Here is an 8259-nt window from a genome sequence, read left to right as displayed (position 1 = left end):
ACGAAACCATTTTAAATATATATATATATCTGTAGCTTCGTGAGGGTTGTCTCGTTAGTTCATGATAAAGCAAGAGCGACAATCACATCAATGAGCTCACTCCTATCGCTGTATTGTAACTCCAAGTTCCTACCAAAACAAACATTTTAGAGGATGAAACAAATATCAGTAGCTATTACTTTATCTAGAAACAGCTCAACTGTGTATTGGGTAGCGATGGCGTTCTTCACACAACAGGAACGTTCCAAAGTCCCATCCGGACCAATACCCCCCTACGCAGGATTGATTGTGGATGGGTAAACGGCTATGGGTGTATAAAATTAAAGAAAGCCAGAAATTACACACTTTACTCCTGTTGAGGTTGTTACGCCGGTAAAGAAGAAAGATTATTTAACCTTATTTCCACATTTAATCTATCTCGGATTACGATCAAAACTCACAATTTATTGATTTATTTCTTCGTATTAAAGGAATTAGCCGTAATTTCAAATCCTTAAAATTAAAAATAAATAAATTAATAAATACAACCTTAAACACCCACAGTTCTCTCTATAACATAGGAAACATAGGAAATAGGAACTCATCGATTCTGTATTTTATGCACTCTTGAAGGGAGTTTAAAAGCGTGTCACTATCACAGTTTCGTAACTCCTTTCAGTAGGTCTGTATTTTCGTGGGTTCCAAATTGTGAACCATATGGCCTTTCTGCTTGTGCAGTCACCATTCTTATCAGCTATGGACCATGCGTGATGTACGCCTAGTACAATGAAGGGGTATCATAGACACTGCAAAGTGTTGAACGAAGCACTGATGCAAACATCCAATAAAGAATAGGTTGGCCAAATAGGCTCAAAGTGAACCAGCAGTGCTGTAGGATACTAAAATATATCCACTAGCACGTTACAGTGTGTGCTAGATAATGTCATACTGTAACAAGATCAATATTACATACCCAAGCGGGTTCGTTTATGAGTACAGGTTAATGTTAATATTTTCAATACAGCCACAGACAGTATCAGCAAAGCTAAAGCAAGATCAATATTTTAAACTCATAATGATCAAAACCACATTTATTCTGATAAATAACTATTAAATTCCGTTGAAATCCATTCTGCTATCTGTAATTACCCGCGATTTGAGAGTAATTAACAGGTTGAATCATCGCTTATTTAAACCCAAAATTAAGCTATTCTACTTTTAATCCCTGACCAGCAGGTCCTGACACCGTCTACCCCGAGAGCACAAATGCTTTCCAGCAGCATTAACCACCGATCGAGTGTCTTTCGCCATTCACTATCGCTAGCACGCACGCATTGGCCACATTTGCCATTGCCGTTCATTCTACACGGTTAACCTACGTACCCCCGGTACGGTAAACAATACATCGATTGCAGGTGTCCTCGGTGGTGCAGGAAGAACCGTACATGCAACCACGGTTATGCCCATAGCGTCGTTCTGTACATGTATTCAAACACACGATACCAACGAAAAGGCCTTTATTGAGTGTGTGCCACATGTTCACCAACCATGGCAAGGCCACAGTCACGGGCCGAAACAATATTGCCTTTGTTAAGTCGAGTGGATCGTTTAATTAGATTTTGATTAAAGTTTTCAACCGACGTGTGAAGCGCAGATATTGCGACGGTGCTGTGATAACACTAATAAATAGAGTTGTGAACACGTCTAAGAATTGGACCACATGCAGTGCTTTACTGCAACAGAGAGCGGGGCGGCGAGAGACGGAGCCGGATGCTATGCGGCGGAAGCGATTCTTACGCCTACGGGGACAGGTGTGCCGTAAAAGCCGAAGACAGCATTAAACATAGTTGTTATCTCATGGAAATTCTCCCACCTCACTACAGTTGTGCTCCGGTTCACAGCTTCCACAAATTCCAAACATTTTCATCACCTCACCAAATCGTCCGCCCTCTTCGATTATAATGGATAATATGCTAATGCTAAGGAATCAAACATCTAGTCACTGACGAAATCGATTGCTATGGAAGGCTTTGATAAGAAATAGCAACCCTTATTGTCCTCACCTTCATGATAAATCGCCTTATGGCGGAGAATTTCTGCAGAATTCTAACGGTTCCATAGCAAACGGCCATTAAACCACTGGTCATTTAATGCCACAACAATACACTCCGACCCGAAACAATGGTGAGATGGCAAGAGAATGCTGGACCTGAGTGCAATCCGTGAAAAATGAAACACAATTCAAGACGATTTATACTCGCGGCTTTATTGTGACGGTCGCGATGTTTATTGTTTTGCTGCGAAGCGTATCAATGGCATCGGCTGTAAAGCTGACATTGTTTCACCTTTAACGAGCGTCGATTGTGGACGCCACGCAGAATAGTATCCGATTTCAGGCCGCATTGTCGGTAGATGATTACGGATAATAATGGGAATCATCAATGAATGAGACAATTGGGTAAACCAAACCATCCTTTCAGTGCGCGATACCCCGCCATCCCCGATGGATTGGGGATGGGCCCTTTGGGTGAATGTAAATTCTTCCTTTTCTATTCTTCCTGAGAAGCATTATGCACGGAAAGCATTTAACGCGTGGCATATTAAATTTCAAATGGCACGCACAGACAATCCGTGCTCATTATGACGCGTTGCACGAAAAAGAAAAACAATATTAAACCACGTACTACTTAGTATGCAAATTATTGTTTACCGGTAGCAGGAGCTATGGATACTCTAAGGATCGGCATATTAATTGTTGATCTAATTATCTGAAAAAAATGTCTCAACTGTTCCTGTACCTGCTTTTCAGCATAAGTTTGAACATGACGGATTGGTGGTTGCCATAAATACAACTTCATAGAGGTGGTTTAACACAGAACATTGTATGCTTCAACTGCAGTGAAGTGAGGTGCACTAATCACCATGAATAACTCCGGTGATCTAATATTAACTGCTCCTGTACTCCTCGCTGATGTAAACCTGTTGTAAAGCGCCCAATAGGTGTCTTCAGTCCAGTTTTTGTTTTCGTTGCCGTACAGATGTCGTGACAGATGTGTTGTGAGAATTTCTCACGTAAACACTGGCTGTGATACGGAATTTTCTATATCGTTGATTTCACAAAAAAACTGTGTGTCTTGGGCGCCGTTCTGTTTGCTACTGTTCATTCACTTGTCAAGAGAGTTCATTTTACATTGCTCGGTATCGATTGTCCAAAGTGTCTAGTTCAGTTCTTAGTTGAAATATTTCATGAAACTATTCTTGCTTCCCATTCTTGGAAATTATTCCCTTTAATTTTCCACATGTGTCGTGAAACAAATGTTGTCATTGATGTTTTCGTTTTTAACTTGTCTAAGTATTTGATTAGAGAGCGTCTTCGATTCCTCACTGCCTAGTATTTAAGTACTATTTAAGAATTTCGTGTAGATCACCAAGGTCAGACAATTTACTAATAAATAATAATAATTAATGTAATGAAAAACCATGTTCCACATAAGCAAAGGTAACGTAAAGCGATCTATCGTTTCATTACGTGTACGTTGTTTATTATACACTATGATCTATTGCGACATTTTGTAGACTGTTACTGCATGATCCTTGATTGTAGTACCGAAACAGGTACGCATGTTACTTTTTATGACATTGTGTTAATTGCATTGGTAAAAATACCTATACTATCGTGTGGAAACGACACCGCTACCACATATGCAACTGTGCGCCCTCGGACTCAGGCTCAATCATCTTCAAATTCTGCCACATACCGATCAATATCGATATAACTCTTCATTTGTTGAATATGAATGGAATGGTGGTGATAGGAATGGTTATGATACGAAAATTGAAAATTAAAAACTGAAAACGACTTACACATCTCGCATGAACAAGTGTGTCAAAAAAAACACTACAAATATACAGTTAATCAAAAAAGTTATATTTTTACAAAATAAAGCAATTAACGTTGGGGCGACCCGGTGGCATGATGGTAGCGGAGCCGGTCTTCACACGAACGGACCGGACCAAAATCCCATCCGGGCCAATCCCCCGTAGCAAGGACTGACTATCCGGCTACGTGGTAAAATAAGTCGATACGGCCAGGCCGTTCTAACGAAAAAAATAAAGCAATTAACGTTAAATCATCTAGTTTTCAATAGATGTACTGACCATCATGATGTCAGTAGATGTACTAAAACAGCCAGAGTAATGCTATACACGCTGTTTAGAAGATGGTTCAAATACAAATACAAATAATACAAATTACCACCCACTGCCAATCTCCAACAGCAAGCTCATAAGTGGTTCGATTTTAGTTAAAAATCAATACCATCCTGCTGGATGTTGGACGAATATCTACACCTACGGCGATACCTTTGTTCATTTACCTGTCAGATGCGCGCCGGATGTCGAATTCGTTTTCGCACTTCCGGTACGGCAAACGCGTAGCGCAAGCAACGGTGGGAATTAAATTTTAATGACTTCGCTGCACGTATTCAATGCTAATATATGCCTTCCTATCCGCGATGTATGTATGGTGCCGAAATTCTCTTCACTCACGGTGGACTTGATTTTTTCGTTGTTGTTGCCTTCTCTCGTTCCATTTGCCTTGAACCTTTTTGGATAAAGCTCACACAAAAAGCTGCGCAAAGACCAACACACCGGAACCGTACCATCGGCTTCCGTGCGAGTTGGTAGCTGAAGCGAGGGTTCAAATTTACATTCCTTTCCATTTATATGTGCACCGAGCGGCAGTTTGCCGTCCGTTCCATTCGTTCGGAGCACGAAATTTTATTCATTGCTCAATCCCGAATTGCAAATCAGCACACGCTTACTGGCAGCGACACCTACCCCAAAAAACCCACACCCCTTCCCCCAAACACCAAAAAGGACACCAAAAGCACGCCCGACGGATAATCAAGTGATAAAAGTGAAATAAAATAATTGGATAAATCAATTATTGATAATTTCATGAAATCACATTTCATAAAATCTGCTGACCCATTTGCACTGCTTGTTGCGCTGTCAGCGGAACGGGGTGTTTGGACCGTGTACGGTATATCCCAGTCCGTCTTTCGCGTTCTGCCACAACCGCGGTCCATTGCGGAACGCGCCTGACTCACGGTTTACGGCATTGAAATTTCTCCGAGGGGATATTCTTCTCCGGTGGATTGTAACTAAAATAAAGCTCTCCTTTCACCCCTGCAAGCATGCACGAACTCGATGGCTCATATCGTAGTCATCGCAAATACTGATTACTGCAGTTGGGTAATGAATGAAGGAACGTGTTGAGCTCCTGTCCACCCATTATGGGACAGTTCGGTAGCATCACCTCCACACAAACCGATGCCCAAGACTGTTTTTTAAACTACCAGCACCAGAATCCACAAAAGGATTTACGAGAACGATTTGGCTTTGGCGGGGCCGGGTGGTACATCTTGTCGCCTTCCTTAGTGCTGTGTGCGTTCTCCATCACTCATCGCACGACCCTCCGTTTGTACCTGGGAATGAGCGACAAATTGAGGCACTCGTCCCAAATCCCCGATCAACCGGCATGCAAACATTCCAACACATTAATGATTAATGGATCGAACGAAATCAATAATGCAACTGTTCACATCAACTGGCATCTGTTCGCTCCGTGCCGGTTTCACCATTGGCGATGAACTGTAAGGCCGCTCTTTCACACCCGCACACACACACACATGAAGCGGCGGAAATCAGATGCACTGGCTGAAAATGTTTTCACTCAAATCCCTAAAGGAACACATTTTCATCGCAGTGCGTCCACTATAACAATGCACAGCTTAATCATGTTCGTTGTTTCATCATGTGTTTTTGTTCTTCGTTTATGGTTTTTATAGCACTACGTCCTATTTTGGAGAAGGTTTGCTGAAGCCACGGTTGCAATCGTTTCCTGCGATACGGCCAGATTGAATATTATTATGCGGTAAAAACGGATGTTAATTGCGTTGTGCAGACGGGAGTGTGGGAGTATTTTTTTTTATTTACGGTACGGCATACTTTGCATTTCAGTGCTTCGGGGTGTTGTTTACATGATACTTTGTACAATCAAATTTTCCGTGTTTCAACCACAATTTTACAAAAAATAAACAAACAGAGAGGAAATTGATCCGCCCAATAATTGGAGAAATTTGGGAACGTTCCTTTATTTGTATATAAACCATCGAACGAACGATTTCTAAACCGCAGTGGTTCATCAACAATTTTGGTCTTTACCCATATTGGTACATCTTCAGCCGTCGCATGTGAATCATTTTAATTTAATATAAATTTGATATTTTTACCTTATCACTTCAACCCTAATGTCAACAACGAGCTACATGACTAAGATTTGTGCAATTTTCTGACTTAGATAATCGTAGGGATTTAAAATCCATAAAAAGTGTAGTCATTTTTTGTTCTGGGTATCACATTGATTTCAAAATTACATATGAATAAGATGCAGCTTCAATACTTTTTGGAAACTTTGAGAAACGATTATATTGTTAACTGAAAATAAACGATGTCACTCCGATGTCGATTGAAGCCAAACCCTCTAAACTATTGAACAATTCCCGTTAACTTGAACACATTCTTTCCTTCTCCAAACAGTGAAAGGGAACCATATCGCGTGTGTATTCAGTCAAATGCAGTAATTATGTTTAAACTAGAATCTTTCAAGTTCGGCTAACAATTCTTTTGTACCTCCACTTTGCTACCTTCGCTTTGTACCTTTATTCTAAGAACTTGCAGTATTGTTATGTTGTAGAAATTACAACATTAAATTTGTACCACATCTTAAGGATCGTATTTTTGATAGTTTAATAAATACCTCAAATGCAGCCGATAACATATAAATATTAATTAAGCTCTTTTTAATTTTCTTCCTATTAGTACATTCGATGCAATGTTCTTCCATACTTTTTTCTCCACCTTTTCCTCCACTGTAATTATTTATCTTTTGTTCATGAGATCTTGCATTTTATTATCGCACTGAAAGTTTTAAAGAAGCGCTAAGAGTGTACTATGCTGATAACGGTGATATGGTGATAATTAGAGATCATGAAGTTCCTCAATACAAGCGAAATAGACAGTATTGCTTTTTCATCGAGATAAGTTAAAAATCCAAATTGGTTTACGTGTTCTAATAAATTTGCCTTACAACTTTATTAATATTTTTTAATTTCTTTAGGAAATGCCAAACAATGGACTTTTTTTTTAAGAACAAAATATATTATTAATAGGTAAAACCATTGTGAAGCTTAATAAGCGCTTAATCTTAGCCTGAAAATTTGAACTAACATTGTTGTACTTTACCCTTAAACCCTTCAAAACTTTCCAAACTAAAACTTTCCTTGCAGATCTACTGCAACATTTGTAAAATTGATCTACTGAAATGTCTTACGTCTTCTACTTCAGGGAGCATATGTTCCTTCAATCAATTCAGTTGGCAGCACAATTTTTCTGATCATTGCATAAAACTCCCGGTTGAACAGATCGTTCCGGATGGGGATGTTCAAATTTAGACCAATTCCTGACCATTGCCGAGGCCACATTCTGTTTGCAGCTAAATGATCTTCCACATAGCAACGTGCAAACAGCTTTTCCTTGTCGGAAATTTTGCGAACCAACTCGTCACGTTGTCATTCATCCCTGGGCTGCCTTTTCGGACAATCTGAGTCGGGCAGTTTTCGAGCAAGTGTCTAACACCAGCTCATATCACCGGGAAATCGTTTTCCACGCTACGAGCTATACAACGGAAAAGCGAGACGTTCATTCGGTGGGCACTTTAGAATCATTCGACCGTACCAGTGTTAAACCACCGAAACCGAGGTAGCATTTCTGGAGTAGAGATTGCCTCATTGTTTCGCATACCGTTGCTTGAACAACGTACCGCTAATTTCATACGATGGACGGTGTGTACCAGCAGTGTTCCTTCGTGCAGTGAACGAGCCAGCAGCATAACCTGACGAAAGGGCGCTATCCAAGTGTCTGTCATCATCGCAACTTGGTGCAGGTGGTCACCAAAAACCAAAATGTAGACGTGCGCGCGCGTACACCTCTTACCGCCGATTTGCTTTATCTTCCGATTAAACAATCATTTTGGTAAGGAATGAGATGAATTTATGGTGAAACTGTTTCTATTATTTTTAAAAATTAACCTTTTTAACATGGTTCCATGTTCCCAACTACTTTCGAACGATGAATGCGACTTTGCTGTGCATTTTTTCAAAAATTCCATTATCCCAAATCATAAAATAAGGTTTACTTTTTACAAGGTTAGAAATA

General features: G+C 40.2%; 1 protein-coding gene across 1 annotated transcript in view; it reads right to left on the bottom strand.

Annotated features, from left to right (window-relative positions):
- The window catches only part of LOC128709835 (C-terminal-binding protein), a 154620-nt gene that overhangs the window by 12261 nt on the left and 134100 nt on the right, over positions 1-8259 (bottom strand). The gene's annotated exons all lie outside the window — the stretch shown is intronic.

The sequence above is a fragment of the Anopheles marshallii genome, chromosome 2, assembly GCF_943734725.1.
Source record: "Anopheles marshallii chromosome 2, idAnoMarsDA_429_01, whole genome shotgun sequence".
Lineage (NCBI taxonomy): Eukaryota > Metazoa > Arthropoda > Insecta > Diptera > Culicidae > Anopheles > Anopheles marshallii.
This window is presented reverse-complemented; position numbering and strand designations above follow the sequence as displayed.